The following is a 10,224-nucleotide window of genomic DNA, read 5'->3' on the forward strand; positions in this document are numbered from 1 at the left end:
AAATCTAAGAGGTCAATTAAGTCTAGAAGTTTCCCGATCTTGCATCTTGTTCATAGGAACAAACATGTCTCATCCTACTCGGGGAAAGTTTCAGAAGAGGAAAAGAGATGAGAATGGACTACTTCAGGTAGTGGACTGCACTCCTCCGCAATTTTGGGCATGGTGGAATGACATTGGTCTATTAGAGCAGGACCAAATATGCAAACATTTGGTTTTTTTACCAGAATAATGCAAGTGAACCCCATGAGAGATGTGATCAAAGCACTGCTATCCTTTTGGGATCCAACAAATAACATCTTTCATTTCTCAAATTTTGAATTGACCCCAACCTTGGAGGAAATCGTTGGTTTTACAGGGTTTGGGATAAAGTTGCGCCGTCAACAACTTGTAGCCCCAAGGCCTATATCCATCAATAAATTCTTTCAACACTTGAATATATACACAACCAAAAAGGAATCGTCGGACAAAGGTTGGATCTCACTATAATTTTTATACGATAGGTATGGAATGGAGGAAGGGTTGAGCGATTCGGTAAGCAACTCAGCAACAAAGAAAACTTGTAAACATGGAAGGAACATAGACATTTTGCTTTTATGGTAGCTCTTTTTGGAATAATGATTTGGCCAAAGTAGTGCATCTCTTGATTGAGAAGAAAGATCACACCATTGTATCGATGATTCTAGCTGATATTTATCAAGCCTTAACTGTCTGCCAGAAGGGAAAATGTTTCTTTGAAGAATGCAATATATTACTACAACTATGGATAATATAACATCTTCACCAACCCCTTATTGTGGAAAGGTTTATTCATGATCGGAGTGATTACATTACAAGTCATGTTAAAAGGATGGAAAACTATGATTGTTCAAAAGGGGTTAATGCTTGGATTGAGCAATTTCTCTCGCTCACCGCAGATAAGATCACATGAAATTATCTTTGGTTCCCTAGGGAGGAAGTCATATACAAGTCACTTTCTGCCCTTTTGTGTTATTGATGGGTATTAGAGGTGTGCAGCCATACGTACCAATATGAGTTTTATGTTAGTCAGGCTGACGTTAAATAATACCTGTTACTAAAGACATGAGAGATTTTATGCCTAAAGTGGGACCAAAGACTCCCCTCCCTGAGGAATTGGCATAAAAGATTTGAGATACTTGTCTCATCATGGGGGTTGAAATGATGGTTGAAGAGCTCTATAAGGGATAAGTTCATCCAGGATACTCAATTTAGTTTGAAAAACAACCACGTTTAGAGGTTGGGACAGAGAGATCTATAAAAGGACTGGTAGATCATAAGGATGAGATAAACATAAGGGTCGAATTGGCTATGCATGATTACCTCGCTGTCAATCAGGCTTTAAGAAAAGATTTAGAGCATGCCAGGGCTGCTCTAGCTCGAACACAAGCAGAACTTGAAGAAGAAAGAGTAAGGGCAACACAAAGGGAAATTATACTCCAAGGATAGATTAAGCTAGCAACAATTAGGGGACACAAATTGCAGAGCTTGCGGCATCTTGACAACAACAGGTGAGGCAATATAATTAGAAAAGTCAGATAAATTTTGCTGAAGAGAGAGCCTAATAGATTCGAGAAAGGGGAAGGTTACTAGAGAAACTAGTCAATCTCGACTTGAGAAAGGCGTGCCAGAGAATGGTTGTCGCCCATGATCAGCAGATACGGGGATAGGATTAGACTTGCAAATCACTTTGAGCAAAGGTACATCGTTTGGCCGATCGCACTGCCCAAATTGGTCTGGATTACCAAGAGATGAACCAAGAATAATTTCTGGCAGATGTACCTGACTTTGCTTAGTACCTCACAAACTCGTTACAAGATATATATTTTGGTGTAGGATGTCTTTTGAGAACGCAATCTCTATGAGTAGGAGTGTCGAAGATGTGAGCATGCCGCTAGATCTTTTGAGATGTGCGGCAAATGACACAGTTCTTTATTTCATTCTATCGTAGTCTTTTATTTTAAGTCTTATTTCCTTTTATCTATATTTTTTCCTTCGTTCAGTCATGTTTGTTTAAATTGGTCAGTTGCTGGATTGTAAGACATTTCATTTGATAATTTCCTTTCGCTTTTGCCTTTGTATTTCATGAAAAAGATTGAAGGATATTTTAACTTATGTATATATTTGGCCTAATTTTCCTTTCATTTATTAATTAATCTCAAAAAACCAAAAAAAAACCAAAAAAAGTGTAACTCTGAACTACGCAAAGGTCTGATTCATGCACCAACATGATACGTAGGCAACCACAATAGGTTCGATCAAAAGTTTTTCAAAAAATAATAATATAAAGAAAGGAAAGTGCGCCTAGCTAAGCTGGGATGAGACATAAGACCTTTCATATTAGAAATGGATATACATAATATGTTATTATATGGTGTGAAATTCTTAACGCTAATATATTTGCTACCTCGCACAGAAAGAAAGAAAGACCAATTAATTTAAAGGTGGTTGGTTTGTGGTCATACTGGCAAGTTATCTTTATTTTACAAGGTCAAAAAGCAGTATTCCAATAACAGAAGGAACTACACTACCGATCAGTAACACTGGGGACTCGATAGAAAATGAGGTTCAATGAGAGGCCGCCGTCACCGAAGAGAATAAGTTGCTTAAGCAGGGAATGATTGAGATGCTACAAGGATGATCCAATGGGAAACAACCACCCCAATCAATCCCTGGTTTCCCCGACATCACTTCTACTACATATGCATACTTCCAAACTCCTCTCTCTACTGTAGAAGACTCACTCTATCCACCTGAGTTTGGCCCTTATGTCAATGTGCCAAACATTATTAGAACCTCTTCAAGTCGGCCTCCAAGAGTACAAATCAAGAGTAATATTCAGGGTGTTGCAACCGAGCCACCTATTTATATATTCCCGCAGCCTAACTCTATGGTTGTCACAACTGTATCGCCTATTCACACTACTCCTCAACCCATAGTGGGGCAAAGGCCAAATCATGATCCATAATTTGTTACCCATCAAGATCAATATCATTCCTCTGATTTCACATTCAAGGCCCCAAATCCTTATCAAACTACTACTAAATATGATTTGGTAAAAGCTACTAAGAATGCAAAATAGGAGGAAATGGCAAGAAATATGAAAAGCTTGGAGAAAAGTGTAAGAGTTATATAGGGATTTTGAGGCAACAAAGGGGTCTCGTTCAGTGATTTGTGCATATTTCCTAACGTCCATTTACCCGCCAGTTTCAAAACCCCAAAAATTAAGAAGTATGATAGCCATAAAGATACTATAGCTCATTCGAAAAGATATTACAATCAATTGAGAGGGGTTGCGGGCAAAGAGGAATTACTTATGGCTTACTTCAGGGAAAGATTAATTGGAATCACATCAGAATGGTTCATAGATCAAGATATTGCCAACTGGCATACCTGGGATGATTTGTCTTAATGTTTTATGCAATAATTCCTGTATAACATTGACATTGTGCCAGACTTCACCTCACTTTCCAACATGAGTAAAAATACCAATGAAGGTTTTCAATAATATGCTGTTATGTGGAGGGAACAAGCTTCAAGGGTCAAGCCATCAATGAATGAGTCAGAGATGATTGACGTTTTTCTCCAGGATCAAAAACCCGACTACTTTCATTACTTGCTTTCTGCTGTTGGAAAAACATTTGCCAAGATTATTAAAGTTGGACAAATGGTGGAAACTGGCATTAAGTCTGGCAAAATTATAAGCCAAACCGCTTTAAAAGCCATTACACAAGCACTTCAAAATGGATCGAGAAGTCTTAGAGAAAAGAAAAGAAAAGATGATGTAGCTACCATTATATCAGGGCCTACAAGAAATCCAAGGGATTCCCTTTACCAATACACACCAGGTGGATCCCAGACCTATGTCTAAGACATATATAACCACCCACAACCCTACTTTCCCTCTCAAGTCCCACAATATCTCACTCTATACCCCTAATACTGTATTTATAGTGCACAACCATATGCTCAACCAACTTTATATCCGCAATGGCGTGCACCAACTCCTCAAAATCATCCTCCACCCCTACAAACTTACCAAAATGCCACTAGAGTCCCTTTTCATCCTATAGTATAAGAAAGGAACTGTAGCTAAGGATAATTTCACTCCCATTGGAGAATCCAAACTCTATTAACAATTGGTACGATCTGGAAAGCAAGTTCCATGAGCAATTCTGTAGGACAGAGAATCATATGCTAGCTTATTTCAAAAATTAAGGGTGTTAAATATTCTGAGTCCTACTGAAAGAAGGATCCCAAATCCTCCACTAAGAAATTTGGATTATTTGCAAAATATGCATATTGTTTTGATGCCCTAGGGAACGACACAGAGAAATGCTGGTACTTGAAAAGATCAATCCAAGGTTTGATTGATACACATCAAATTATAGTGCAAATCCTAGATGATCCAAACATCAATCAAAACCCATTGCCAGTGCATAATGGTAGCGAAAGAATTTACTGTCCCATTCAAGGCAATCATTAAGGTCGAAACTGGTATGGAATATTCGATGAATGTTGTTGATTTGACAAAAGTCGTGCCTTCTGAGGTAGAAGAGATGTTGAAAAAGTTGAGTCCATCAAACACACCTTTCCTTGTATCTAACTGTACAAAAGCGGGCGCAGATCTATGAATAGGTTGCGTTGTACTAGTATCTACAGGTCGATTGACAGCGTATTCAATTAAACAGGTGATTTTCTCTCTAACTACGGATCCCATACTACCCCCCATAAACTGAAAATCTTAATTGTGAAAGGAGCATCTGATTATGTCTGGGCAAGTTAGAGGGAAGTGAAGCTAACTATTCCAAGAGGATCGATCAGGCCTATCCTACTTATGCAAGGAGCTCCTATCTCACTTGTGATTATTAAGCCAGTGTCTCAACTTCTAATGAATAACTCTAAGGCTATCCCTTGTAATTATAATCATACTGTCATGACATACAACAGGGAAGAGGTCAATGAAGAAGTCCATGAAGTAGGAGGATTGACCCATTCGGGGAGATGCTATGCCCTAAAGAGTTTAGGAAGCCTAAATGAGTAAGAAATGACCAAATTCTAGTTAAGAATCCATTTACTGAGGAAGAAGTCGATGAGTTCTTAAAAAGGATGAAGCTACCAGATTATTCCATTGTGTAACAGTTAAAGAAGACTCCAACCCAAATCTCTTTGTTGTCTTTGTTATTACATTTAGATGAACATCGTAAAACTATAATGAATTGAATAAAGCATATGTCCCTAATGAGGTTACTGTAAGTCAGTTAGAAAAGATTATGGGAGAATCTTAGAGGTAAACAAGATCATATTTTCAGATGATGAACTACCTGTGGAAGGCAGTGAACATAACCAAGGGCTTCATATTACTGTAAAATATGAGTATTCCTATGTCACTTGAGTTCTTATCGATGGAGGTTCTGGTGCAAATATTTATGCATTATCAACCATGCAAAAACTCAATATTGGTATTGAAAGGGTATGACCCAACAATGTATGTGTCAGAGATTTTGATGGGCTCAAAACAGACACCATTGGTGAGATAAAGCTCCTGCTAACAATAGGGCCCGTTGATTTTACCATAGAATTTCAAGTGCTGAATATCAATGCGTCTTACAATTTATTATTGGGGATACCATGGGTGAATAGGGCTGGGGCATTCCCATCTACGTTGTAATAAATGATAAAGTTTGTTCACAGTGAAAAGAAGTAATTGTTCACAGTGAGGGAGACCTATTTATCTACAAAGACTCTTCTACCCCCTTTATCAAGTCAAACAATAGGACTGATACATTGGTTTATCAAACCTTCGTGGTAGTGGTTGTTGAGTGTATTCTTAAGGGGAATCTCATTCCAAAACCACAACTACCCACAATATCTGTCATGATGGTAAATGAAATGTTGAAGCATGGGTTTGAACCAAGAAAAGGATTAGGGGTTTACAAAGCAGAGTTAATCCAGTGAGTCCGCACAAGAGCCTTGGTACCTTTGGTTTGGGATAAAAACCACAGCCAAGGACAGAAGAAGGGTCAAGAAGCAGAATAGGGAAGCACAGTCACTTTCTAAGCCAATAATGCCAATCGACAAATCCTTCATCAAAACCTACACTGTTGAGTCTTCTGAACTACCTCTCCCAAAGCCGACATTGGATCTTGATGATGAACTGATCGACAATTTCCAAAATTTATTTGTCGAGCCTGATATGGTTGAAGTAGGGGAAGGCTCCAGCAATAGCGATGTGCAACTCATTGGAACTGATGTCCAGCTGAACAATTGGGAGGCCACTCCTCTCCCCATTAAGAAGGAGTCTTGGTAGTTTGTCTTGTTTTCCTTTGTGTTATCCGATTTATTGAAGGGTTGTAATTCAGATTTTTCTATTATGTTGTTTATTTGTTCAAGTCCTTCTATCTTCTTTTTCAGTGAAATATAGTTTCCATTTTGCTATTTCAATCTAATATATATTTATTTGTTTTTTATATACAGTTCTTTTTATGCCGATTCTAGTGATATGAGAAGCATGCAAATTTTTTTGCCAAATCTTAAAATCGAATCTAAGCCTGAAATAATAAGTCAAGAAGTTGAATATGATGAAGATGGTATATTTGAGGAAATAAGCAAGGATTTTGAAAATTTTGAGAATAAATAAAACCCTAACATGAGTGAAACCGAGGCAATCAATCTAGGATAACCAAAATATATTAGGGAGACTAAGATAAGTGTACATGCATGACAACCACAAAAAGAGGAGAAAATCCAGGCTTTTTCTGATTACAAGGATGTTTTGGCATGGTCTTATGATGATATGCCTAGGTTAAGCACTGACATGGTGGTTCACAAGTTACCAACTGACCCCGCATTTCCTCCAGTTAAGCAAAAGTTGAGAAAGCTTAAAACTGATATGAGTGTAATAATTAAAGAGGAAATCACAAAATTGTTTGAGGCTAAAGTCATACGAGTCACTCAATACCCTACTTGGTTAGCAAATATCGTTCCCATCACAAAGAAAGATGGCAAAGTCTGAATGTGTGTTGATTATCGGGATCTCAACAAAGCAAGTCCAAAAGATGACTTTTCGTTGCCCAACATTCATATTTTATTAGACAATTGTGCTAAGCATGAAATTGTATCTTTTGTAGATTGCTATGCAGGGTACCACTAGATCTTTATGGATAACGAGGATGAAGAAAATAAGTCTTTTATCACATCATGGGGTACGCAATTATCGACTCATGCCATTTGGTTTAAAGAATGCGGAAGCAACTTACATGAGGGAGATGGCAACTATGTTTCATGATATGATGCATAAAGAGATAGAAGTCTACGTGGATGATGTGATCATAAAATCAAAAAAACAGTCAGATCATGTCAAAGACCTGAGGAAATTTTTCTATAGGCTTCATAGGTGTAATCTCAAACTTAATCTAGCAAAATGTGTATTTGGAGTACCATCAGGAAAGCTATTGGGATTTATAGTTAGTCGATGAGGTATTGAGTTAGATCCATCAAAGATAAAGGCTATTCAGGAATTACCACCGTCAACAAATAAAACTTAAGTGATGAGCCTTCTAGGAAGGATAAACTATATCAGTAGATTCATTGCTCAATTCACGACAACTTGCGAGCCAATTTAAGCTATTAAAGAAAAATGCTATAGTTGAATGGATAAAGAATGTCAAAAGGCATTTGGCAGAATCAAAAGGTACTTATCGAATCCACCTGTGTTGGTTCCTCCAAAGACAGGTAGACCTTTGATATTATGCATGTCAGTGTTAGATAATTCTTTTGGTTGCGTATTAGGTCAGCATGATGTCACTGGAAAGAAGGAGCAGGCCATCTATTACCTCAGCAAGAAATTTACCACTTATGAGTCTAAGTACACTCTTCTTGAAAGGACATGTTACGCTCTGACATGGATAGTACAAAAGTTGAAGCATTACCTTTCGTCCTACACTGCTTACCTTATTTCTCGCATGGATCCCTTAAAATACATCTTTCAAAAAGCTCATTCCCACGAGTAGGCTTGCGAAATGGCAAATATTGCTCACAGAATTTGATTTTATTTATGTGACACAAACCGCAATAAAAGCACAAGCTCTGGTAGATCATTTAGCAGAAAACCCCATTGATGAAGGGTATAAACTAATTAAAACATATTTTCCTGATGAAGAGATATCATGTGTCGATGAAGTTACTCTTGATAATAATCTAGGATGGAAGCTATTCTTTGATGGGGCCTCTAACAATAGAGGAGATGGGATAAGAGTTGTTCTTATGTCAGAATTAGGAGAATATTACCCTATAACAACACAACATAGATTCCACTGCACCAATAATATGGCAGAGTATGAAGCTTGCATCTTTGGCTTGAGGTTAGCTACTGACATGGGAATCCAAGAATTGTTAGTGTTAGGAGACTCAGATTTTCTAGTGCCTGAAATTCAAGGAGAATGGAAAACTCATGACGCAAAGCTCATACCATATCAACACTGTTTGCAAGATCTTTGTCGACGGTTCTTATTAGTGAAGTTTAAGCACATTCCTAGAGTTCATAATGAGATTGCCGATGTCTTGGCCACTTTGTCTGTAATGCTCTAACATCCTGATAAAGCTCATATTGACCCTTTATGCATACAGATTCGCGATCAGCATGCCTATTACAATATGGTTGAGGAAGAACTTGATGGTGTTCCTAGGTTCCATGATATTAAAGAATATCTTCATTCTGGAGAATGTCCGACAGATGCTACTGTTAATCAAAAAGAACTATTCGACGACTGGCTAGTAGTTTTTTCTTAAGAAGTGGAATATCATACAAGAAGACCCCTGACTTGAGTCTTCTAAGGTGTGTGAATTCTAAAGAGGCTTCAACAATCATGATTAAAATACATTCTAGAGTTTGTGGACTACACATGAATGGGTATGCCCTAGCAAAGAAAATCATTCTAGCAGGTTATTATTGGCTTACCATAGAGCAAGATTCCATACAGTTTGTTCGTAAATGTCATAACTGCCAAATACACAGTGATTTGATACATTATCCTCCTTTAGAATTGTATGCAATGGCAGCCCCATAGCCCTTTGTGGCTTGGGGAATGGATGTGATCAGGACAATTGAACTAAAAGCATCGAATGGGCATAGGTTCATCTTGGTAGCCATTAATTATTTTACGAAATGGGTGGAGGCGGTAACTTTCAAGTCAGTGACCAAAGAGGTTGTGATGGATTTTGTTCATTTCAACATCTTGTCGATTCAGTATCCTAAAGGTAATTATTATAGATAATGCTATGAATCTCAACAGTTGTTTAATACAAGAGGTATGCCAACAATTTAGGATTGAACATCCAAATTCAACTCCATACTGCCCAAAAGAAAATGGGGTCGTAGAAGCTGCTAATAAGAACATAAAAAAGATGCTCTGTAAAATTAGGCAAGGTTCTCGGCAATGGCATGAATAGTTGCCTTTTGCCTTATTAGGCTATCGCACTACAGTACGCGCGTCAATAGGTGCCACTCCCTATCTTTTAGTGTATGGGATCGAAGCTGTTATACCTGTAGAGGTTGAGATATCCTCACTGTGAATTATTTTGAAGGCGGAATCGATGATGATGAATGGATCAAAACACGATTAGAGCAACTAAGCATAATTGATAATAAATGGTTGACATCAATATGTCATGGTCAGCTGTACCATAAGATAATGGCACGTGCATATAACAAAAAGGTGTGGCCCATATGTTTTGAGATAGGTTAGTTAGTATTGAGGAACATTCTTCCTCGTCAGGCTGAATTCAAAGGCAAATTTGCTTCAAATTGGTAAGGACCATTCATTGTAGGAAAGATACTGTCCAATGGTGCTCTGTATTTAAACAATATAGAAGGCAAAGTAATAGAAATGGCCATAAACATTGATGCCGTAAAGAGATATTATGTATGATTCGATTTCCTACTACTTTTTGGGATTTAGTTCATTTCTTTCACCCCTCTTTTGTGAAAAACAAAACAAAACAAAACAAACCAAACAAAAAAAGAAGAAAAAATAAATCATGAGCCTGAACTACGTTCGACCTGATTCTTGTTTTGGCAAGATATGTAGGCAGCCCATTCTTGGGGTTTGGTTCATGCAAACAAAAAATTCAAAATTCTATGTTTCGAAGACTGGGGCAAAAGTCATTCTTTTTAGTCAATGACGAAAGTTGAAAAGTTAATCCCGTCGT

At 37.7% G+C, this 10,224-nt stretch overlaps 1 pseudogene; it reads left to right on the forward strand.

The window, feature by feature from the left end:
* Window positions 1-4,457: 4,457 nt before the first annotated feature.
* On the forward strand, window positions 4,458-9,944 carry LOC129871945 (uncharacterized; annotated as a pseudogene).
* The last annotated feature ends 280 nt before the right edge of the window (window positions 9,945-10,224 follow it).

This window comes from Solanum dulcamara, chromosome 2 (assembly GCF_947179165.1).
Source record: "Solanum dulcamara chromosome 2, daSolDulc1.2, whole genome shotgun sequence".
In the NCBI taxonomy this organism is placed as follows: domain Eukaryota; kingdom Viridiplantae; phylum Streptophyta; class Magnoliopsida; order Solanales; family Solanaceae; genus Solanum; species Solanum dulcamara.